Source organism: Plecotus auritus, assembly GCF_963455305.1.
Source record: "Plecotus auritus genome assembly, chromosome: 6".
NCBI lineage: Eukaryota > Metazoa > Chordata > Mammalia > Chiroptera > Vespertilionidae > Plecotus > Plecotus auritus.
Genome location: NC_137773.1, coordinates 97,957,933 through 97,982,586, shown reverse-complemented (window position 1 = coordinate 97,982,586; position 24,654 = coordinate 97,957,933). Strand labels below are relative to the sequence as shown.

The 24,654-nt window shown below is 46.3% G+C and overlaps 1 protein-coding gene across 7 annotated transcripts in view; it reads right to left on the bottom strand.

The window, feature by feature from the left end:
- Nucleotides 1-22,971, bottom strand: part of GATAD2A (GATA zinc finger domain containing 2A) — a 111,542-nt gene extending 88,571 nt beyond the window's left edge. For 2 of the 7 annotated variants that reach the window (XM_080676946.1, XM_080676941.1), the window contains exon 1: nucleotides 5,519-5,794. The gene's annotated coding sequence lies outside the window, so the exon portion shown is untranslated. Of the gene's footprint in view, nucleotides 1-4,334; nucleotides 4,435-5,518; nucleotides 5,795-22,652 lie in introns of those variants that run through there. The other 5 variants (XM_080676944.1, XM_080676942.1, XM_080676945.1 and 2 more) reach the window with 5 other exon arrangements.
- Nucleotides 22,972-24,654: the final 1,683 nt, after the last annotated feature.

Here is a 24,654-nt window from a genome sequence, read left to right as displayed (position 1 = left end):
TCATCATTGATGTTTCTATTTCTCTCTCCCTCCCTCTCTCTCTCCGAAATCAATAAAAATCCTATCCTAGCCCTAACCAGTTTAGCTCAGTGGATAGAGCATCAGCCTGCGGACTCAAGGGTCCCAGGTTCTATTCCGGTCAAGGGCATGTACCTTGGTTGCAGGCACATACTCAGCAGGAGGCAGCTGATCGATGTTTCTAACTCTCTATTCCTCTCCCTTCCTCTCTGTAAAAAATCAATAAAATATATTTTTTAAAAACCCTATCCTATATAATAAAGCCTAATATGCAAATTGTCCCCTCAGGCAGGAGTTCGACCACTCGCTATGACATGCGCTGACCACCAGGAGGTGGCACAGAACATGGTGGGCATCGGAGATGCGCCGCGACCTCTAGCTAGCTACCTGGGGGCGTGGGTGACAGGGATGAAGGTGCAGTGAGAATGTAGGGTGTCCGCAGAGCTTGCTCTCACTCCCCCTGCTACCCTTCACCTGGGACACCAGGGCTCAAGCTTAGCTCCCACAAGGAGCCCACCCCACACCTACACAGCCTCTTCAGGGCAAACTGGAACCACAGAGGGTCAGGCTCCCTGTGGGTTTCAGTTAGCGCAGGAGCTGGTTGGTCTGTGAAGCCGGCCAGGAGAGAGCATGATGCCCGCCTGGCTTCCGTGCGGCACCACTGGGCGGCCCAGAGGCCCACAGTGTCCAGCTATGCTCACAACATCTCCGTGTGGGGACTCGGGCGCCGTGACTCAGGCAGAGTGGGGCATGCAGGGGCCTTAGTGCTGCCCAGAGGTCAGCTGGGACCTGCTCTTCCATACCAGATGCTCATGCTTCAATAGCTGGCCAGGCCTAGGGACCACACCCATGCGTGAATTTTGTGCACCGGGCCTCTAGTATACTTAAAAAAAAAAAAGTCCTGGATCACATCTGTCAGAATCCACATGTGTGCAGGGTATGTCCCCATCTGGTACTTTTGTTTCCAAAAACACTATTTTCACCTCGTTCCACCACTTCAGGTCCTCTGTCTTTTTAAATTTCTAGCTTCTTAACACTCTGCCTTCCTAATTCAAGTCAGAGATGTAGATTTGCAGTTAGCACAAATAAATTTCATTACTCCTGGCCGGCGTTACTCAGTGGTTAGAGAACTGGCCTGTGCACCAAAGTGTTGCTGGTTGGATTCCTGGTCAAAGGCATGTGTCCTGACCAGGGCCAGGTATTGTACTTGCAACCCAGGTACATGTTGTTAGGAAGCATGTTAAGAAGCTAGAGATTCAATGTGTCTCTCTCACATTGATGTTTCTCTCTCACTTCTCTCCCCCCCTTCCTTCTTTCCTTCCACTCCCTCTGAAAAATCAATGGAAAAAATATCCTCAGGTGAGGATTAACAACAAAAAAATAAAATAAAGCCCTAGTTGGTTTGGTTCAGGGGATAGAGCATCAGCCTGTGGACTGGAGGGTCCCAGGTTCAATTCAGGTCAATGGCACATGCCCAGATTGTGGGCTCGATCCCCAGAGGGAGGATTCTCTCTCTCACCCTCTCCCTTCCTCTCTGAAATCAATAAAAATGTATTTTAAAGTAAATAAATAAAATAAAAATAAGTACCATTACACCTCAAAGAATAGCAATCTAAGACCAGATGGTCTAACCTCCTAAAAAGAGTTCAGATAACTCAAGAGCATCCATTCTAACAATCAACCACATTAGCAGGCAGCACAATTCTGTAAGCCTCAAACTATAACACTGCCAACTCGTTCTTCTGGTTCTGCTGCACTTCCCGACCCGACATAGCAAGGAAATCCCAGAGATGCTCTATTACCCAGGACAACTTGCCTGTTTCATAATCTTCCTAGTTTTCTACGAGCATAAATTAACTCAAATACCAGGGAGAAAACCATCTATGGAAAATAGCCTTGGCCATTTCAATTGATGACACAGAAACACTGAAGTCCAAGCAGGTATTTCTCTAGAAAAGCAATCGAGTTGCCTCTTTTAGAGGTTAGCTACAGCCGTGGCCCATTGGGCTGTTCTATCCGGCCCGCAGAGCCGAAAGAGCGGAGGGTTCTCTTGCTCTCCCCTCCGCTCCGCTCCTTTACTTTGAATTTATATTAGTTCACACAAACACTCCATCCATGCTTTTGTTCTGGCCCTCCGGTCCAGTTTAAGAACCCATTGTGGCCCTCGAGTCAAAAAGTTTGCCCACCCCTGCCCTGACGGGTTTGGCTCAGTGGATAGAGCGTCGGCCTGGGGACTGAAGGGTCCCGGGTTCGATTCCAGTCAAGGGCATGTACCTTGGTTGCGGGCACATCCCCAGTAGGGGGTGTGCAGGAGGCAGCTGATAAATGTTTCTCTCTCATTGATGTTTCTGGCTCTCTATCCCTCTCCCTTCCTCTCTGTAAAAAATCAATAAAATATATTTAAAAAAAAAAAAAAAAAGTTTGCCCACCCCTGGTAGCACAATGAAAATCCTTAACTTAATTCAGTGGTAAGGTCATTCATTATATTTTTGTTTCTGTTGAGAATTAGTATATTCAAGACTCGGCAAGTCATTCTTAATTTTCTCCCAAGAAAATGCCAACTTTCTAATAGTTTTGTTATCTTCCCACTCATGTCATTCAGGAGCATCCTTCAGTTGTCTGCTACTTAAGGCCCAATGATGTCCTGGTTGTGAGACTCACTGTACCACATGGCCCTTCGCTCCCTCCTTATCCTCTTCAATGGAGTCTCCCTGGTCTCAAGGTAAATCCCAGACCCACTCAGCCCATCCCATCTCCCTCACATGTACGTGTACGTGTGTGTGTGTTCATAAGATCATGGAGTCTTCTCCTTGGCCCTTGTTAAGTTTCCCCACATTCATGAGATTATGATTCCTCTCCCACTAACCTCACCATAAACTCCACTAAGCAAAGATTCTTAGCACAGTGCTGGAGCGCGGTATACACACCATACTTATTGAATAAATCAACCCAGAAATCACTATTTGCAATGCCAGAAATTCACAAAATGATGCAAAACAAATGAGAGAAGCTACTGAAGAGCTGAAAATTGTTTTATTTTTCAAAAGATGTTCCTTCTTTTTTTTAGATGTTCCTTATTTTATTCTTTAAAAAAAATCATAAAAAGTAGATACCAAAAAGTTTAAAAAAAACTAACCCTAATCAAGAGATTTTGTTGTTGACTTTTTGGTACAAATCCTTACAGATTTCTACCAAGAGTAGTAGTATTTCTTTCCTCACTATCAAAATATAAGAATGTAGGATCTCCCAAGTGATACTGCATTAATAGAGATGACTTGACATTTAAAAAAATGATGTCATCTAAGTGGAAATAACAATGCATCCAAACCAGTAATAAAGAAACATCCAGCCAAAAACCGGTTTGGCTCAGTGGATAGAGCGTCGGCCTGCGGACTGAAGGGTCCCGGGTTCGATTCCGGTCAAGGGCATGTACCTTGGTTGCGGGCACATCCCCAGTGGGAGGTGTGCAGGAGGCAACTGATCGATGTTTCTCTCTCATCGATGTTTCTAGCTCTCTATCCCTCTCCCTTCCTCTCTGTAAAATATCAATAAAATATATTTAAAAAAAAAAAAAAAAAAGAAACATCCATTCTCTATACAATAACCAAGAAGAAAGACAGTTCTCTATAAAAACTAGCTTCAGAATCTTGGGGGAGGAATAAAGGATGAAAGATAAAGGACTACGAGGGAGTGAGATGAGAGTCTAGCAAATCACTCTCAAAATTCTCATTCTAAACTGCTTCCTTTAGAAAAGGGCCACCTTTCCTGAGCTGGAAGCTGAGGAAGTGAATGCAAAGAGGTGGCTCTTCCGTTTAGCTCCTTAAAGACCAGCTGGTAACTCTGAGGACAAAGCATGACTAAAATGGTGTCACCAAGTCATCCCATACTTCCAAGTAGGGGTGCACTGGAGCCTGGACAAGTAAATGAACTTGTGTTTTAAAAGCTCCCAGAAAATGCTCACACACTGGATTTGCAAATTAAACATTCCTGGGTTCTGGTGCCCCACACAGCAAGTTCAAGCCCAGCTCTGCCTTTCCACCACTCAAGGGAGCCTCAGTTTCCTCACCTGTAAAGAGAGGACTATACTGCCTCCTCCTCATCAGATTGTTACAGGTACTGAAGATTTCTGTGCACTGACCTCAGCATACAGTAAGCACTCAAATCTGGAGGCTAGTGTTATCTATTAGCCCTCCTCCATAGCTTGCTGTCAGGTCTAACAAGCTACTGATCTTACCATATGAATCACTAATACTGATCAGGTGCCAGCAAACGTTATTTCACATAATCTAACTTAAAATAAAATTTGTAATAGCTACCACAAGAAAGAAGAAAAAGAGTATCAGCAAGACTGAAGCAAATGCACAGAAGTCTGTCCATCGGTCAGGTTCTCTGTGCTGCCACAGCCAGAAGGTGTCACTGTGGGAAACAGACATACAGAGACTTAATAAGCACTGTGAACTCCAAGAAAACTTAAAGAACTAAAAGGGTGAGGAACAGAGAAAAAGGCTCAAGTGACTCACCCGGACTTTGATCTAAAGAATCCAAAGCTCTTTAGATAAGGATGAACTACACACCTAAAGACCTTGGGTCAGATACACAAAATCAAGCAATCCCTGAAAAAGTACCAGGATAGAGCAGAAACATGCACTCAAGTGTTCCCATTCATTTCTGGGTCCCTGTGTGCTCACACACCAAGTTACGCTAGGCTGAGGCCCTGCCCATAAGCCCTTCCTCGTTGAAGTGATCAATTCCGATTCTTGGCAATAATCCCTTTAAAAGGACAGCTGCTGCTATCTAGTCACTGATGCAGACCCATTCCAGGTGGGGGAAAAAAGGACTCAATACAACCACTGCCTATGGTGAGGCAAATTTAAAGAGTAGGGCCGGGTGAAAGGCTGAAGCAGAGAGGGGAAGGATCCTGCAACTCCCGGGGGTCAGGCAGGAAGGGCGAGAGCGGAGGGGGGGAGGGTTGAGGGCCAGCCCTACAGGCGTGGGCGCGCGGGGACTCTTATTCTGACACGGGATCCGCCGCCGTCGCCGCCACGGGGTCCAGCGCCGCGGCCGGGCCCAGCAAGCCTGGGACCCCCACGTCCCGCCCGTCCCCCGCCCCTCGCACCCACGTGCCTCCCGCCTGCCACCCCGACCAACCCGCCAGTCCGGGCCGCTCAGAAGCAGCGCCTCGCGGCCCGGTCTCTCCCTGGCTCTGGTGAAAACGCAGGAGGTACTGGGCGACACCGCGATTTGCCCAGACCCCCGCCCGGCCCCCACGTGCCCGAGCGGCGACAGGGCGCGGAACTTTCCAGGGCAGCACGAGAAAGACGCTCCCGGAATACAAGGAGTAGAACTCACTCGCCCTCACTTTTTCACGCTCACGCGGGGGTCTCTCACGACCCCCAGACCCTGTCTGGTACGCGCCGCTCCCGCCACTCCAGACTCCCCTGGGCGCCCCTGGCCCCGGCCCCCAACCCCCGGCCCCCAGCAAGTTTGGTCCGGAACTTACCGGGCCGCGGGCCGGCCGGGCCCTAGGGCAGCGCGCAGGTTCGCGGGATCGTGGGGCCGAGGGGCGGGGGCGCCCGCGGGGCCGGGCGGCCGAGGGACCGGGGGCGCCGGGCCACGCGCTCTCGTTCCGCCTGTGGAGCCGCCCGGGCCCGCGGCGCACGCTCCGCCGGTCCGACCGCCCGCGCCGCCGGCCAGATAATGCGCCCCTCGGCCGCACACATGGAGCCCGGCGCCGGCGTCACCGCCCGGGACATGCGCACCAGGTCAGCGCGCCCGGCCCGCGGCCCCCAAAACACCGGGGAGCTCTTAAAGGCGACGCCGCCCGCCCGCCCGCGCCCGGCTGGGCGGGGCTAAGCAGCCAGGGGCGGGGTCTGGGTAAAGGGCGTGGTCGGGAGGCGGGGTAATGCTGGCTCCGCCCCCGGAAGCAACGACCTCCGAACCGCGCTCAGGGGTTTGGTTTCCCACGCGGGCCCCGGCAGGCTCCCAGTGCAGGATCGAGGGGTGGCGGCTAGTTCACCCACCGCAGAGCCAGCCGGCCGCGCCCAGGGCTGACTCACGACGCGCTCGCGACGCACCCACTGCTGACCTCACTTCAGCTGAGCTGCGCGACCTCCAGCAACTCTGCTGCTTCTGAAAACCGAGGTCAGAATGCCTCCCCTGCGGAGTCGTCACAAAGAAGCTCCCCTCTAGGGATCGACTAAGCATCACTTTTCCATCGCAGTAGAGTTCTACGAAGTAAGCTCCAGACCCATCCACTTCTAGACACTTGGGGATGGCTGCGCTCCCTCTCCAGTTACCTCTCAATACGCCCCAGTGCCTTTGGGAGAAGGTTACCCTCCCCACTCCCAGCCCCTCGCCCCCCGCCAAGAAAGCAAATCTGCACCCTTCCCTCTCAGTGACATGAAGGAAACACGTGAAACACAGGTGAACTTGAGAGAGCAGGGCCTTTGGAGATATTAAACTACATAAAGCAGAACATAATTTCAATAGGGAAAATATAATATTACAAGAAGCCTCTCAATGTCAAGATCAGGTTCTGAAGAATTGCCATAAAAGGCAGGCCCTTTTCATGTTTCTTTTCCCCATGTTAACACAAATAATTTATGATGAGACATCTAGTCTCCTAAATAATGGTGTTTTTATAATCCATCCTAATACATATTCATACAATTAAAAAGTTCCACCAACTAAACCTTTACCACTTGCAATACACTCTGATACTTTTTAAATATATGTTTATGACATTTTTAAAATTGATCTTTAAAAAGGAAGAGGGAGAGAGAGAGAGAAGCATCAATGTGAGAGAGAGATATAGATTGTTGCCTCCTGTAGGCTCCCTGATGGGGAATCGAACGGGAGTGCTTCCCATGAATGGGAGGATGCTCAACCAACTGAGCCACACGGACCAGGGTGTACTCTGATATTTTCTATTTCATTTTTTAAAAATATATTTTTATTGATTTCAGAGAGGAAGGAAGGGGAGAGAGAGATAGAAACATCAATGATGAGAGAGAATCATTGATTGGCTGCCTCCTGCACGCCCCCAACTGGGGATCAAGCCGCAACTCAGGCATGTGCCCTTGACAGGAATGGAACCTGAGACCCTTCAGTCCTTAGGCGGATGCTCTATCCACTGAGCCAAACCGGCTAGGGCTCTATTTCATTTTTCAAAAGAGAATCAATATAATTTCGACCCATGATTGCTCTTGACCTCAAACTTGAAAAACACTTAATGTAGAACAAGTTTTAGAAAAACAATTGTTTTTCTACTATATGCTTCTCCTCACCGAGTTCAAAACAGTACATCTTAATTTTGTGTTAAGTTCCACACATAATTGGCAACTATTTTTTTATTGATTTGAGAGAGAGAAAAGGGAGAGAAACATCTGTTGGTTGTTCCACTTATTTATGCATTTATTGGTTGATTCTCCCCACTCCTCCCCCCACAGTGGTTGATTCTTGTATGTGCCCTGACCAGGGAATAAGCCCACAACCTTGGCATATGGGATGACCAACTGACCTACCCAGCCAGGGCCATAATTGGCAACTTTTTTCTGTTGATTCCACCACCCCAACCCCAAAATCTTCCAACTACTTAATGCAATATCTGATACAACCTTCCCTGGGTGAAAAAAGAAGCATTCTTCAAATCTGAAAAAAATGATACAAAATACAAAGTGTTGACCCCAAAAGGCATACCCTGGCCCAGTTTTGTCAGCAATTTGCTTTGCTACAAAACAATTCAAATTCAAAAACCTGACTGTCTTATTCTCAAACAGGTGACTTGGTATAGGAATGCAGAAAGCTCCCTGATCCCAAGTGCAACGATAGGTTAAAGCAAATATCTAGAATTTTCACTCTAATTCAGCAGCTGTATTTTTTTTAAATATATTTTATTGATTTTTTACAGAGAGGAAGGAAGAGGGATAGAGAGTTAGAAACATCAATGAGAGAGAAACATCGATCAGCTGCCTCTTGCACACCTCCTACTGGGGATGCGCCCGCAACCAAGTTACATGCCCTTGACCGGAATCGAACCTGGGACCTTTCAGTCCGCAGGCTGACGCTCTATCCACTGAGCCAAACCGGTTTTGGCAAGCAGCAGCTGTATATTTTGAGAAATGCTGTACTCTATGAAAATTAATCAGATTATGTATATTAAGGCAAAATATTACCTTACTGCTCCTCACCTGGGTCTTGATTAATGCTAACTTAATTAACTACAAACAGCAAAGTGGTAAGGTGGAAGACCTGAGACTTGAAGATAGATGTAGGGATTCCAGAGCCTGAGCTGGCAAGCTCTGTGTGAGTCACCAAGGCGACAATCACCGTTTTCAGAGGGAGGCATCAGCTGCAACATATTAATGACACACCCCTGTGGACTGAGGTGTGCACTGGTGACAGGTGGGCTGCTCCAGTGGGCGTGTCAACTCCAGCAGGGAAAGCAGGAGTGGGGGTGGGGTGACATCATTACAAGGTTTATTTTTGAGATAGGAAGAGAGAACCAGGTATGTAAATGGAAAAGGCGACAGTGAATCCAGACCTGTTTGCGGTCCCTGATGCTCAAGCTGGTGAATGCTGAAGCTGCTTGAAGTAAAGCAGCAGTGGGGAATCTTTATTCTGCCAAGGGCCATTTGGATATTTAAAACATCATTCAAGGGCCATACAAAATTATCAACTTAAAAATTAGCCTGCGCCCTAACCGGTTTGGCTCAGTGGATAGAGCGTCGGCCTGAGGACTGAAGGGTCCCAGGTTCAATTCCGGTCAAGGGCATGTACCTTGGTTGCGGGCACATCCCCAGTTGGAGGGTGTGCAGGAGGCAGCTGAATGATCTTTCTCTCTCATCGATGTTTCTAACTCTCTCTCCCTCTCCCTTCCTCTCTGTAAAAAATCAATAAAATATTTTTTTTTAATTAGCCTGCTATATTTGATCAAACATTTAATGAACTCACCCCTAATACCTTGGCAGGGCCAGACCAAATGATTTTGCAGGCCTTATATGGCCCTCAGGCTGGACGTTCCTCACCCCTGGACTAAAGGCTGCCTCTGTGTCTACCTACTACTGGACTAAACAGCAAATAGTTCAGCTGGGTAATTATGAAATATGATGCAATCACCTTCAGGTGCCATTCTAAAGCTGAAGAAACTAACAGACAACTATGGCTAGAACCATATTTTTCTTGAAGTGTTTTCTCTATCCTAAGAATAAGATAGTCAATTAAATACAGATACCAGCCCTGGCCGGTTTGGCTCAGTGGATAGAGGGTCGGCCTGCGGACTGAAAGGTCCCAGGTTTGATTCTGATCAAGGGCACGTACTTTGGTTGGTTGCGGGCACATCCCCAGTGGGGGGTGTGCAGGAGGCAGCTAATCCATGTTACTCTCTCATTGATGTTTCTGACTCTCTATCCCTCTCCCTCCCTCTGTAAAAAATCAATAAAATATATTTAAAAATAAAAAATAAATAAATAAATAAATACAGATACCAGTTAATATAATATTTTAAAAACACTTGTTAGCTCAGCTGGTGTGGCTTAGTAATCGAGTATCGACCTAAGAACCAGGATGTCATGGTTCAATTCTTGGTTGGGGCACATGCCCAGGTTGTTGTGGGCTCAGTTCCCAGTGGGGGCGAATGGGAGGCAGCCAATCAATGATTCTCTCTCATCATTGATGTTTCTATCTCTCTCTCCCTCTTCCTCCCTCTCTGAAATCAATAAAAATATATATTTTTTTCAAGACTTGTTATTGCCCGGCTGGCGTGGCTCAGTGGTTGAGCATCGACCTATAAGTTAGGAGGTCAAGGTTCGATTCCTGATCAGGGTACATGCCCGGGTATCGGGCTCCATCCCCAAAGTGGGGCATGCAGGAGGCAGGCAATCAATGATTCTCATCATTGATGTTTCTATCTCTCTCTCCCTCTCCCTTCCTCTCTGAAATCAATAAAAATTTAAAAAACAAACAAAACGAAAAAAATTTAGTTAAACAAAATTTTCCAAATTCACTTTAAATTTCACATCCTTCATAGGCCAGATCCTTGCTAATGATAGCTAAGCCTCCTTCTTCCACCCTAGCCACTACAAAAATATTCTAATTATCTTTCTAATGTACTTATTAGATAAACTTCTAAACACCATCTGAGCCTGTTCTTGCACAACAGAGTGACTAAAGAAAAGAAATTTGGGCCAAAATCCAAGTTCCTGTCCAATTTATAACAGAAATTGGTCAAAGGCTTCACATTGTGTGAAACTGACTGAAAAGGAGTAACATCACCTACCGAATGTTTAAGGTACTGTACTTTTTTGTTTCTAATAAGGAAATTTCTTTAAAGTTTCTGAGGGACAAAATTTAAGACATCTTATATGATAAACACTAATAGACAAGAACTGTCTAAGACACCACTCATCCCGACTTTAGCAAGATGAGGAGCCTAATGGCACCAGCTCCAGAAGTTCACAGGCTGGTGGCACACAAGGACACAGAATGATTTCAATGCAGAAAAAAACATTCATAGGAAAAGATTGAGGAAAAGGTTGTTCCTCTGCCTAGGGAAGGGTCCGGCAAATCTTTGTGGATATGACATTTGAGCCAGCTTTAACAGATGAGCATCCAAGGCATCCAAAACGACAGAGGCAAAGGCCAGAGCTGGCTACACCTGAAGTGGGGGGGCTTTGGGGCAGAAAGAGCTGAAAAGAGATAGACTCATTATATTTTAAACTTTCTAGATGCCATTCTCTCTTTTTTTTAATATATTTTTATTGATTTTTACAGAGAGGAAGGGAAAGGAATAGAGAGTTAGAAACATCGATGAGAGAGAAACATCGATCAGCTGCCTCCTGCACACCCCCTTACTGGGGATGTGCCTGCAACCAAGGTACATGCCCTTGACCGGAATCGAACCTGGGACCCTCCAGTCCGCAGGCTGACACTCTATCCACTGAGCCAAACCGGTTAGGGCGATGCCATTCTCTCTTAAAACAGAATGAACTCTTTACTACTTGCTTAAATTCACAAGCTAAGCAGACCTACTTGTTTTCTAAGAAGCTCTCTAAAGAATAAATTGTATATATTCAAAAGTGTACCGAGTTGTTTTTTTAAGTACCCTTATGAACAAGAGCACTAACCACTTTCCATACTTTGCATATTTAGTACTCTAAAGTCTGAAACTGTTTTCACTGAGTTTCGGGACAAGATAACCACAATCTCTAAGAAAGAATTGTTTTTAAGTTTCTCATTTCACCCCAAATTCATGCTTACATGGTGAGATTACAAAGCAATTGTTTGGAAAGGAAAGGAAAAGATTCATTTTTATGTGAATTTGATTTTCTCAGTACTTTGATGCTTCATGAAAAATACAATACTCTTGACAGATTACAGCTGCTACAAAAAAAATGTTTCTATTTATTTTTTAAATATAATATTTATTGATTTCAGAGGGAAAGGAAGAGGGAGAGACAGAAACATCAATGATGAAGAATTATCAATCAGTTGCCTCCTGCACGCCCCCTACTGCAGATCAAGCCCACAACCTGGGCATGTGCCCTGACCGAGAATCCAACCTGGTTCATAGGTCGATACTCAACCACTGAGCCACACCGGCCAGGCAACAAATGTCATTTTTTAAATCACAACATTCTTACACTAGATGAGGAGTTTATGGGAAACAGATCAGCACCATTTGCCTCATTACTGTCATGTATGCTGAAAAGTTCTCTGAAAGACAGCTTTCTAGAGATGGGCCACTTTGTCAACATGTGTGTACTTTGTTCTGAGTGTCATTTCTAACCACAATTCTGAACCACTTTGTGTCTGTGCAATGTGGGGTTCAGGCTTCTTCTGCAGTTAGTCTCTGTGTGGCCCTGATGTCCCACTATTACAGAGTTCTGAGCACAAATGGTTTTCTAAAGGATTAAATACAAACAGCTCAGCCCTAACCGGTTTGGCTCAGTGGATAGAGCATCGGCCTGCGGACTGAAAGGTTCCAGGTTCGATTCCGGCCAAGGGCATGTACCTTGGTTGCGGGCACATCCCCAGAAGGAGGTGTGCAGGAGGCAGCTGATCGATGTTTCTCTCTCATCGATGTTTCTAACTCTCTATCCCTCTCCCTTCCTCTCTGTAAAAAATAAATAAAATATATATAAAAAAGACTTTTAAATACAAACAGCTCAGAAGTATCATCATGAACATAAGTGTATCTCCCATCTGCATGTGTCATCAGTTGGCAAGAAATATCTCTTTCTTGCCGAAACCGGTTTGGCTCCGTGGATAGAGCGTCGGCCTGGGGACTCAAGGGTCCCAGGTTCGATTCCGGTCAAGGGCATGTACCTTGGTTGCGGGCACATCCCCAGTAGGGGGTGTGCAGGAGGCAGCTGATCCATGTTTCTCTCTCATCGATGTTTCTAGCTCTCTATCCCTCTCCCTTCCTCTCTGTGAAATATCAATAAAATATATTTAAAAAAAAAAAAAAGAAATATCTCTTTCTTGTCTATACATAGCTTACCAAAAAATGCCTAAGTCTTTGAAGTTACTAAGTAAACCATATTTTCTATGAATTAAATAATTAAAAGGGGAAAACAATCAGAAAGCTACCAGAAAAAGAAAGGCTATATGACAGTTTTAAGTCTAGAGATCAACCTATTCAAACCTGCTCAGCAAAGAGTATTAGTCACATCATCGGTCTGCTAATAAACATCTTTGATTTAGACAGGAAGAAAAACATGTTTTAAAAACTTGATATCTACATCATGCCCCCCACTCCCTAGTTGTTAAATGGCAGATCTTCCAACTTAACATAAGAAGGAGGGAAAACATTTCTCCCAAAGATTTTCCTAATAGGGTGGATACTCTCCCTCCTTCCCTGGTGCCCAGCATTTCACAACAGAAAAATACAGATGATGGGTCTACTTAGTTTTCTCCTTCACAGCTTGATAACAAACACCAGGCACTCTTTGCATGCTGACCTAGTCAGGCCTACATTTTTACCAACTCATGGTTTGGGAAGAGTAAGATCTCTATTTCAAATTCAGGGCAAAAGTCAACCTTCAATAGAGATATTCTGAGAAGTAAAATATAAAGCTTGAAGCTCTATAAATATACATATAAGCCAAAACCTTGAATGCCATGTAAGTTAAAAACAAACAAACAAAAAAAAAAAACGTATGCTATGTTAAGAATTTTAGACCATCTTAAATGATGAAAATTCTCAAAAAAATATTCAGAAGCAGCCCCCAATTCTGTTCTCTTGAAGCTCCTTAAGAGATTAAACTCCATGTAGACTGTATACCATTACAAAGAAGTCTAGATGATCTGATTTCACTAAGCCATCATTGGGTTTCTGATTTAAAAATGCCTATTGAGAGCTCAATTTAGATATGATTTTAATTTGAGTTTCATCTTAAATCCTACTATGGCACATTTTATAAGACTTCCTACATTTTTTCAAAATATATTTTTATTGATTTCAGAGAGGAAGGGAGAGGGAAAGAGAGAAACATCAATGATGAGAGAGAATCATCCATTGGCTGCCTCCCGACAACCCAGGCATGTGCCCTGACTGAGGAATTGAACCATGACCTCGTTTCCAGTGCTCAACCACTGAGCCACGCCAGCCAGGCAAGACTTCCTACCTTTGAAGGTAACATTGGGCTTTATTTATTAAAAGTACCCAGTTCAGCCGAAACCGGTTTGGCTCAGTGGATAGAGCGTCAGCCTGCGGACTGAAGGGTCCCAGGTTCGATTCCGGTCAAGGGCATGTACCTTGGTTGCGGGCACATCCCCAGTGGGAGGTGTGCAGGAAGCAGCTGATCGATGTTTCTCTCTCATCGATGTTTCTAGCTCTCTATCCCTCTCCCTTCCTCTCTGTAAAATATCAATAAAATATATATCTTTAAAAAAATAAATAAATAAATAAATAAATAAATAAATAAATAAATAAAAGTACCCAGTTCAGCCCGGCCAGTGTGGCTCAGTTGGTTGAGCGTTGTCCTATGCACCAGGAGGTCACCAGTTCAATTCCCCAGTCAAGGGAACATACCCGGTTGCTGGCTCAATCCCCAGCAGAGGGCATGCAGAGGGGCAGCCCATAGATGATGTTTCTCTCTCAACAATGTTTCTCTCTCTCTCTCTCTCTCTCTCTCTCTCTCTCTCTCTCTCTCTCTCTCTCTCCCTCCCTCTCTCCCTCCCTCCCTCTCTCTCTCTCTCTCTCTGTCTCTCTTTCTCTCTCTCTCTCTCCCTTCCTCTCTCTCTCTCTCAAATCAATAAAAAGATATATATTTTTTAAAAGGTACCCAGGTCAAACTCTGACTTTTAGAGGAGCATAACTTCCACAGGTCAAGGGAACGCACCAGGCTGTTTTTCACCGCCAGGCCCTTGCCTGTACCCATGCTATTACTCTCCTCAGAATGTCTAGCCACCTACTTACTAACAAGTAGCTCTCTCCATCACCCCTTCCTTTGCTGACCCTCTAAATCGCCCCCTCCTTCCCTGATACAACTGCAGCACTTCACTAAACTTACTAGTTAATGTGCCTGTGTTTTCCTAGTACCCTATGAGCTCCAATGTCCAGTCAGGTGTCTGACCCTTAGCAAGTTAAATGAATATTTCCATCACCCACAAAGGTGAGGCTTTTGCTAGCACATACGGCAGCCACACAGAATATAGGTTTGAGTCTTTTGCCTAGTTACCCTGTTATGCTTCAGGAGGCACTGCAAGTCCTTATGGCAAAAACTGTACACCCAGTGTAAGACTACAATGAACTGAGGGAACTCAATAAGAAAAATCAGCCAACCCAGGAACTTGTAGTTTACAGGCCTTGGTCATATACAGAAGCCTCTGACCCCAATGTGAACTGGTTTGATCTTAAGCAGTATTAACTACCATAGATAGCTGTCCAGACTTGGGTGCCAACCTGGAAACAATCAGCCTTGATACAATTCTGTAACAACCCATTTATAAGGCATCTACAATAATCTGATTGCTGACTTCATGCTTACCATCCATGCCATCCATACCCCACAAATAAGAAGACTGAGGCTCAAAGAGTTTAGGCCACTTGCAGTTAGGTCACTTTCCTGAGGTAACAGAGCCAGCAAGTGGTGAAATCTGGACACAGACCAAAGGCTTTCTAACTCTAAAGCTTCTACTATACACAGGGCCTCCCGTGGTACTTTTACAAAGCAGTGAAGGCAAATTAACAGTAAACCATTCTTCGAGAGCACACTCTTGCAGAAGTACCTATCTACTGTCTGCTTCCGTAAGTTTTATACACATCTCCAGAGCATCCCTCTACAAGCAAGCTCCTGCAGGGAACGCTGTGATAATGCAATAGGAAATCATCCTGTTGGCCACCCTGCCAGAGTTCTGAGTTTGTGAGTACATTAGCTGAGCCCTAGAACTGCCAAGTGCTCCCAACTCTGATAAATCAGCTTACCAAGGATAAAGTAATGTTTTCTATGCTCAAATTGGGGCCCAAGAACTCAGACTGGAGGACGAGGAAACAGGAAGTGAGGAGGAAGCAAGCATCCACTTTCTAAGGACAGCAGAACCCAGAGATGAGAGCCTAGTCACATGCACAGTTGCATTACTTGTTCACGCCCACTTCCGGCCTGGGCCTTCCTCTTCACCTCCAGAGTCAGTACTTGGTGGAAGGTAACAAGAAGAAAACAGACTAACCAAAAACACTCCTCTCCCGGGAAGCCTGTGCCCCAAATGAGTATCCACCCTCTCTCTGGCTCTCTCACCAATACACTTACCTAAGAAAAGCACCTGTCACATAACTGACCTATGTGAACTAACATCAAATCTGGCCACAACATGGGAAAGTCAAAACAGCATTTCCCCAAACCCAGTGTAAGAGGGAACCCTAGGACAGAAGGAACTCCATGCACCATGAACCTACCAATACACAACAAAGCAATCTATTTGAAATCTCACTTTTCCTATGCCATAAATAACAGCCAAGCACTTACTTCCCTTGTCTGAATTTTTTTTTAAGGTTTCAAACAAGGCAGGAAGAGCTTTTAGAGCTGTTTATCTCTGCATAATATGCGCTGCCATGAAGAAATGCCACAGGATTCCAAAACACGCTGCCACCAACTTCAAGAAAAGCAAAGTTGAAAGTGCTCCTGACCAGGACCATCCCAGACTCTCTCTCTAGTTACTCCAAAATGACAGCCACAATCATCCTGGATCAACCAGTGCCAACAGCCAATAATCAACTGGGGAAATGCCGTAATTTCTGCCTTGTTATAGAGGGAGGAAACAGAAGCAAGGAGCCCAGTGAGGAAATTCAAAGAGTAGTGAGGTTTCACTTCTAAACATCCAAGAAACTCCACCCCAAGCTTCCAACACCCATGGATATTCCCAATGAAGCCTATGATATTCTTTCATTCATTCATTTACTTGTCTGCTACTGGGATTTAAGCTCCTGGAGAGCCTACTGCATCTGTCCTACTCAGGTGTCCAGCATGGTTCATGGCAGGCACACAAACATTGCTGAATTATTTGCTGGCATAAGAAATTACATGAGCCAAAATATTTAACACTTTGTTATAAAAAATGTATTTCTTTATTGATTTCAGAGAGGAAGGGAGAGGGAGGGAGAGAGAGATAGGAACATCAATGATGAGAGAGAATCTTTGATTGGCTGCCTCCTGAACAGGCCCCACACTGGGGATCGAGCCTGCAACTGGGCATATGCCCTGGACCGGGAATCAAACCCTCATGACCTGGTTCATAGGTCAACATTCAACTACTGAGCCACACCGGCCAGCCTTAACACTTTCTATTTTTCAATCCAATTTAAATTGCACTTAAAAAATAAAAAAGAGCCAAAACCGGTTTGGCTCAGTGGATAGAGCGTCGGCCTGCAGACTGAAAGGTCCCAGGTTCGATTCCGGTCAAGGGCATGTACGTTGGTTGCGGGCACATCCCCAGTGGGGGGTGTGCAAGAGGCAGCTGATCGATGTTTCTCTCTCATCGATGTTTCTAACTCTCTATCCCTCTTCCTTCCTCTCTGTAAAATATCAATAAAAAAAATAATAATAAAAAATAAAAAATAAAATAAAATAAAAAAGAGCCGAAACCCGTTTGGCTCAGTGGATAGAGCGTCGGCCTGCGGACTGAAAGGTCCCGGGTTCGATTCCGGTCAAGGGCATGTACCTTGGTTGTGGGCACATCCCCAGGTGGGGGCGTGCAGGAGGCAGCTGATCGATGTTTCTCTCTCATCGATGTTTCTAGCTCTCTATCCCTCTCCCTTCCTCTCTGTGAAATATCAATAAAATATATATAAAAAAATAAAAATAAATAAAAAAGAAAACCTACCTATGACCACATAGGAAAATCTGTGGTAAATAGAGCCCTTACTTGAGAATTCAAACTCCCTTGTAGGTCAGTTTGAAGGAATAAATTCGTATTAAACAAAGGCAGCCAGGTTCCAGAGAGGATAGAGCCAAGCTTAATACCAAAAATAACACCATCCATTCATTTGGATAGAACGACTTGATATAGTTATTTCCCAGTTCCAAAAGAGTTCAACTTCTTTCTTATCATCAAGATCCCACGGGATTTAATGCCCCCCTGTGCTGTCTCCAACAGGAAGGAAACCCTGACTTCCCTAGCTATTTCAGTTATATAAATCAACAGTTTATTGTCCAGAGTTAGAAGCTGGGCAATGTTGGGACGCACATGCCTTTTAGAGCCGCCCACCAATGGATAACCATATTACATTACATCTAATAAATGTACCTAGATCAATATCATTTCTAATTATCCAAGGGTTTTTATTGCTGTAAGGATCTTTCAGTTAAAAAAAAAAAAGTTTAAAAACTTCCTGTTAGATAAAAAAGACTTGGTAGAGGCGCCACCATCCACCAGAGTGAAGTCTATGGCACACAAGAGACACAGCATAATTTCAAAAGGGATAATGATCCCTTTTAAAGTTGTTTACCTTAGTTTGATATGTTAATAATAATAAACTTTGCTCCTTTCCCATAGAATGGAATAACTGTCCTTTAACGGATTAAGAGAAATTTAAGATTGGTGGATATTTCTTGGCCTCAATAGTAAAATCATTTTATGTGTGTGTGTGAGAGAGAGAGATACATGAAGGGAAGGAATGGGGATATTTCAAGAGGGTAGGGGGGAACACCCCTTTTCCTCAAACTTGGGAGAAGCCCAATGAGGACCTAGCTCAGATTTTCACCCATTATTTCCCCCTGGGTTTTAACTATCTGGGGTATGTGCCATCTGTACCCACACTAGGAAGTGAAAAAGGCTAGGCCCAACTCACGGCCATGATTTTAGGGCTTTCACTAATTGCTAAGAAAGAATCCTCTCAAAAAAAAAAACTGTCCTGCCCACCCCAGCCCTCAACCCCACCCCCACAGCTCTCTCTATCCTGGGAGCTCAAGGTGAATTCTGATCTCCTCATGGGCACTAAGCCACACACTGGCCCTCTCAATGTACTATTATTGTGTCATGTCAAATGCTTTTTTATACATCTCTTTCCCAGTCTTTTGTCCCCAAATCTGATCCATTACCCTAAAAAAACAGTTCTTATTTCAAGGTTCTAATGTTTAAAAGACCACTCACCAGGTAACTGCTGCACATCACTCATTCAAGCAGTCCCAAAATATGGATATGATCTTTTAGGTTTATGGTACTCCTACTATCTTCATCCCACAATTCCTAAAGTTCATTATAATCTATCTTGCCTATGGCCCAATTACAGTAATACATCTCCCTACTTGCTCTTAACTCATAAATTACCCCTGCCCTAGCCAGTTTGGCTCAGTGGATAGAACGTCAGCCTGTGGGCTGAAGGGTCCCAGGTTCGATTCCGGCTTCGATTGGGCTGCAGGCTCCTCCCAGGCCTGGGCCCTGGTCAGGGCACGTGTAGGAGGCAATCAATCAATGTGTTTTTCTCACATTCATATTTCTCTCTGTCTTACCCTCTCTCTTCCACTCTCTCTAAAAACAGTGGAAAAATATCCTTGGGTGAGGATAAAAAAAAAAAAAAATTACCCCATTTTACAGAGGGAGAAGAGAAGGCCAAGGCAAATACAAATGTCTGCCACACAGCAAATCCGCCCCACATCTGCTATCTGAACACATAAAATTTCTAGGAGACCTGGGGCGGGGGGGTTGGGGGGGAGAGAGGAGGGGACTGGGGGGGAGGGGGCAATGGGTTTTGCAAGGGACATACCAAGTTTCTTTCTGTTCGGACATATTTAGCCTGGCAGAATGTCAAGCGCTTCCTAGCCTGGGAGTGTAGGACAAAACCCTAATCTCCTGAGCACAACAACCAACCTTTATTGCACACCAACCATGTGTGAGGTACTGTGCTGGCCCCCAACCCCCCCCCCCCCCCCCCCCGCCGTTCATTATCTCAGATTCATTCATTCTTTCATAGCATTCATATGTCTAGAAAGCACTTCCCATCTGTAAGCATCTTCACACACATTTACAGAGATGTGACCCCTTAAATATTTAGTAACATACCAATTTTGTGCCATAACTTGTCCAAGGCCACACTACTAGGGAGGACAGACGCAGAATCTGATTCAGGTCCTTCTGACTTCAAAGCTCCCCCTTCCCTAACACCCTATCTTGCTGTTTCTATGGGTTTCATCTAAAATAATAAATGTGTCAGCACTTCTCTGCCCTGTCTCAGGACACCCTAAACCCTGAGCTTCCCATCATCTTTCCCCTGCCTTTCAGGGCAGTACCTACAGCTGACCAGGAAAAGGCAGTTAAAGAACAACCAGGCTGTAGCACCTTCTTGCCTGGACTTGACTACCCCAGGAGCAGAGGGCCCAGGAAACTCCAAACACTTCTCCACAGAAGAAAATAGCTCGAGTTGAAACTTGTGTCCACATGGTCCACCGACAGATTTAGAACTCAAATTATAGCCTCCGCAGGAGTCTTCACAAAGAACTCAAATTAAGCAAGACCCAGATGGAAACGAACAGGAGAGAGACAGCCTTAAGTCAAACTGTAAAGTGAACTGCAGTTATAGCAGAGTCAGAGTGTAGAACTCGTTGAAATGCTAAACCAAACAGGAGTTTAGCCTATATTTCAAAACTCCACTTCAGGAACGTTCTCTCCACTTTTTTAGCCTGAAACTTGTGCATGGACACAAAGTGGTTTTAAGTTACTCAGGTTTCAAACTGAGTTCATTCCCGTCCTTCGGACCATCTCTCAATGCCAGCATTCATCTACTTGGGCTCCAGAGAGCTCTGAGTTTGGCAAAGCAGATAAAATTAGCTACTGGAGTGAACTTGGAATCTAGGGAAGGCCATTAAAAAAAGTACACATGAGATTTGTAAAGCCACATAAAAACTTCCTTTGGCCAGCCTGAAGTCATCTAAAACTTAGAGAAATTAAGTCAAAACCCCTGTCCCTTGCCTCTGTTCCACCCTTCTTGGATCTAAGGTGACCCATTTCCTGCTTCTTGCCTTGCCTTTCAAATCAGAGTGGCCCACAAACTGAGGAGCCTCTAGAGATCAAGGGGTAAGTCAGAGAGCCTAGGAAGAGAAAATGCAGCTGAAAGACATAAAGGAGCATTTTTTTTTTCTCCCCCCCCCTACTCCCTATGCAGAGGGAGGATTAAGGCATGGGACAGGAAGTGGATCAGTCCCACAACTTGATAGTGTGATAAAGGACAATGTTCCAGCCCTGTCCCTCCTGCCTCTATATTGGCCTGACACCATGGCTCAAAAACAGAGTAACCAAGGTGGTCATCTGGAAACATAGCCTGTTCCCCCCAAATATAGCAGGTCCTAAGGGACAAGAAAACAGTGATGTGTGTTTTTGTTTTGTTTTTTTTGAATCTCTATCTCCAATTGCCCTTCCAGCCAAAATCTCTCTGGTCTCTGGAACCTACGGTAAAAGTTCAGAGAAGACCACCCAATCTGGCAAGAAAGAATACTGAAAGGAAGGCACATTTCTCCTTCCAGAATGGAGGTAAGTGGGTGCCACAAAGATAAATAAGGGAATCTTGGAAGTTCCAAGAAGAAATGAGGAGACAGTTTATCCCTTAAAGAATCAGGAGGGGGAAAACAAATCTAAAATAAATAAACAAACAAACAACTTTTTTTAAAAAGAGAGAATCATGAAGGAAACCTCAGGCAAGTGGGAGGGGAACCCCTCTGAATCCAAGAGGACCCCCTCAGTGAAGTGAAATTTACCATGTCTCTCATCAGAAGAGAGGAATCTTAGAAAAGTGGAGACACACTTCAGAGATGTGTGGAGCCCATAGGAATAAGACATATCATATTAGGGGGAGAACCTCTGGAGAAGCCAGTGACCCCTCCAAACATTATAAGATGCATAGATTAGTAGGGAACCCAAAAGAAATGACAAATAATTTTTGAAAAGTTAGTAATTTTTTTTTTTTTTCAGAAAACTAAGGATCCAATCAGGTGTATGGGTATTTCAGAGTAATAAAGGACCTCTCAGGAAAATGGAGACACTCATCAAAAAGCAGAGTATCCTGCCCTGGCCAGTGTGATTCAGCTGGTTAGAGCAACATCAGGATATACCAAGGTTGTGGTTCAATCTCCCGTGAGGGCACATACAAGAAGCAACCAATGAATGCATAAATAAATGGAACAACAAATCGATGTTTCCCTCTCTCATTTCCTCTCTCTAAAATTAATACAATAAAAAAATAAGAAAAAAAAGCAGGGTTCCCATCAAAAGTGGGGATAGCTCAGAAAAGTAGAAAACACCTTCAAGAAGGATTCTGACAGAAGCAGGAACACCTCAGATTAGTTCAGGGATGCTTGATAGAAGAAGGAGGTCACCCAAACAAGTGGGGACAGAAAAAAGCAACTCAGAAAAGTAGAGGGAAAAGGGACCTAGGAAAAGTGGGAGACACCATAGAAAAGTGGGACAACAGCCTAGGGGCCTGGCTCCGTGGGTGACCGCCGACCTATGAACCAGGAGGTCATGGGTTCAATTCCTGGTAAGGGCACATGCCCAGGTTACTGGCTCGATCACCAGTATGGGACTTGCAGGAGGCAGCCGATCAATGATTCTCTCTCATCATTGATGTTTCTCTCTCTCTCTCCCTCTCCCTTTCTCTCTAAAATCAATACAAATATATTAAAAGAAAAAAAAGAAAAGTAAAGTGGGACAACAGCTCGGAGAAGCTGAGATCTCAGAAAATTAGGAGGGGGAGGATCCATGGAGAAACCAGGTGGTCTCAGAGAGGTGGGGATCCCCCAGAGAAGTGGAGGGATCCCTAGAAGCAGGAGTGTCTCCTGGGTGAAGCGGGATCCCTCAGGGAAGCAGAAGATCCCTAGGAAGACAGGTAGTCCCAGAGAGGTGGGGAGCTGTCCTCAGAGAGGCGAGGCCCCTCAGAAAAGTGGAGGGTACATGAGAGAAGGAGGCTCCCCTCGGAAAAAGGAGTCTGTGGGGTCCCTCACAGAGATGAGATCCTTCAGAGAAGGAGAATCCCTTGGAGAGGCGGGGGTCCCCTAGAGAAGTGGGGGATTCCTTCACAGAAGCGAGTCCCGGCAGACAAGAATGTCCACACACTGGAGTCGGTCCCCTCGCAGAAGCGGAAGCCCCAGAGAAGCCCGGGGCACCGGAAGCCGGGGACCCGCCACCAGCGGCGCTGGCCCCTCACTCACCGAAGTTGCTCGGCGCCCCCACAAGCGGCTGCTAGGTCCCGGGCGGCCTGGGGCTGCGGAGTCGGGTCCAGTCCGCTCGGGTCCCGCAGCGGCAGCTCCCTCAAGTGGGTCCGCGGTGGCAGCAGCGACAGGACGACGGACGGAGGACCGACCGACTGCGCGGGCGACGCGAGGCGCGCTCGGGCGGCGGGGGTGCGCGTGCGCGCGCCGGGGCGCTGACCCCGGGCGGGAGGAGCCGCCGCGCCGCGCTCGGAGCCGCGGCTCGGTCTCGCCGCTCTCTCTCACACTGAAATTGCCCGCTTCGCAGCCCGGCTTCCCCGGTTGCTAGGCAGATTTCGCCTCACACACTTCCGGGTTGAGACGCGTCTAGCCGAGTGGCGGCGCCGCAGGCCAATAAGGTCCGGGCGGGGCTCCAGGGATCCGCGCCCCACAGAGGGCGTGTCCAGCCTCACGACGGACAGCGACCGGTGGCCAATAAGCGCGCGGGCCGGCTCGCTCTCGGGATTGAGCCGGCGGCCTGGGCGGGCTCAAGGCGGTGGCACAGAGTAACTGACAGGTGGCCTGCCAATGGTAAAGTAGAGCGGGCCTCAGGACCAGTCAGAGCCCTGTTAGGGCGGGGCTTAGGCTTAGGGGCGGGCACCGGGAAGGGCAGGGCCTGGGAGACGCGTCAATCCGTAGCCGGCTCGCTCGGACCCTGGAAGGCGGTTCGACTGGGCTGCGGGGCGGCCAACAACTGACTGGGCAGGGGGTTCCCTGCAGTGCTCAGCAGGGGCGCCCCACCCACAATGCACCGGAGGCAGCCAGGGCCGGCCGGGCAGGCAAGGAACCGGTGGTGGGCGGGGTCGCGTAAGGCGCGCTCTGAGGAGACTGGGCGAGCTGTGGCCCCGCCTTGTTCTCCAGGATGGATTCATTGCCCCAGTGCTCTTTTCTGACCAGACTTGTGTGTCCGACCCTCTTCCAAGGAGAATCTTTGGGGATTCTTGCCTAGCCCCTGTTCTGAGGAGAATCTTCGGGATTCTTTGCCTGTCCCCAGTTCTGAGGAGAAGCTTCAAAAATCTTGCCCGTGGCTCCTCTTCTGAACAGAAACTTGAAAGTTCTTGCCCTGCCAGTTTTTCTCAGGACAATTGCCAGGATAGGGCTGATTTTGTAGATTCGAAACCCCAGCTCTCTTTTCTAAGAAAACTTGAGGGGCCTCGGGCTCCTGCCCCCTTTACTAAAAAGAATTTGGATAATTCAGGTCCCTAAATTCACTGCCTTTCCCAAGTAGTACTTGGAGAGCATACCCTGCCTCTTCTGGGCATTATTGGGGGCCACTGGTCCTCTTCCTCCATTGTCTGAAGAGTAATGGGGGGCTTTGCTCCTGGCCTTCTATCGGAAGATAACGGTAAGTTTCTTGTGTGACCCTCCCCCAAACAGGAGAAATTTGGAACCTCAAGCTCCCATCCTCTAAACAGCAGCATTACAGATCGATGCCTCCTCACCCCTTTTACTAAAGAAATGCCATGAAGTTGTGCTCCCTGAGTTTTTTCTAAGCAGTGTCTGTTTCAGGAAAGGTTCCATTTTTCCTAAATATTGTGACCATTTGAATCCTCTTCCCTAGAAAGTTGTGGGGACTTATACTTCCTTTTTGGAAAAACTACCCACTTAGCCCTCTTTCCCCTTTTTTGAGGGGAGTTTTTCAGTGCAGCTGTCTACTCTTCCCCAAGGATCAAATCTGTGGCCCTTCCTGATTCTGTCCCCTATCTCCCAGTTTCCTCTACTGGGTGGGGCCCTTCCAAGAAGCAGTTTTGCTTTCCACCAACCCCCCAGACAAAACCAATCAGTTGCTCAGTGCCATGCCTACCAGTGTTAGAGGCCTTCACCTCTGTCTTCTCCCAGTTGGTCTGAACTCCTTGCCTGATTCCCCCTCACCCCCAGAGAATACAGCTTCACCCTTAGTAGGGAACCAACTGTCCATTGAATTGAAGGGGTGAAGAAGTCAGCAAGGAAAAAGACCCACAAT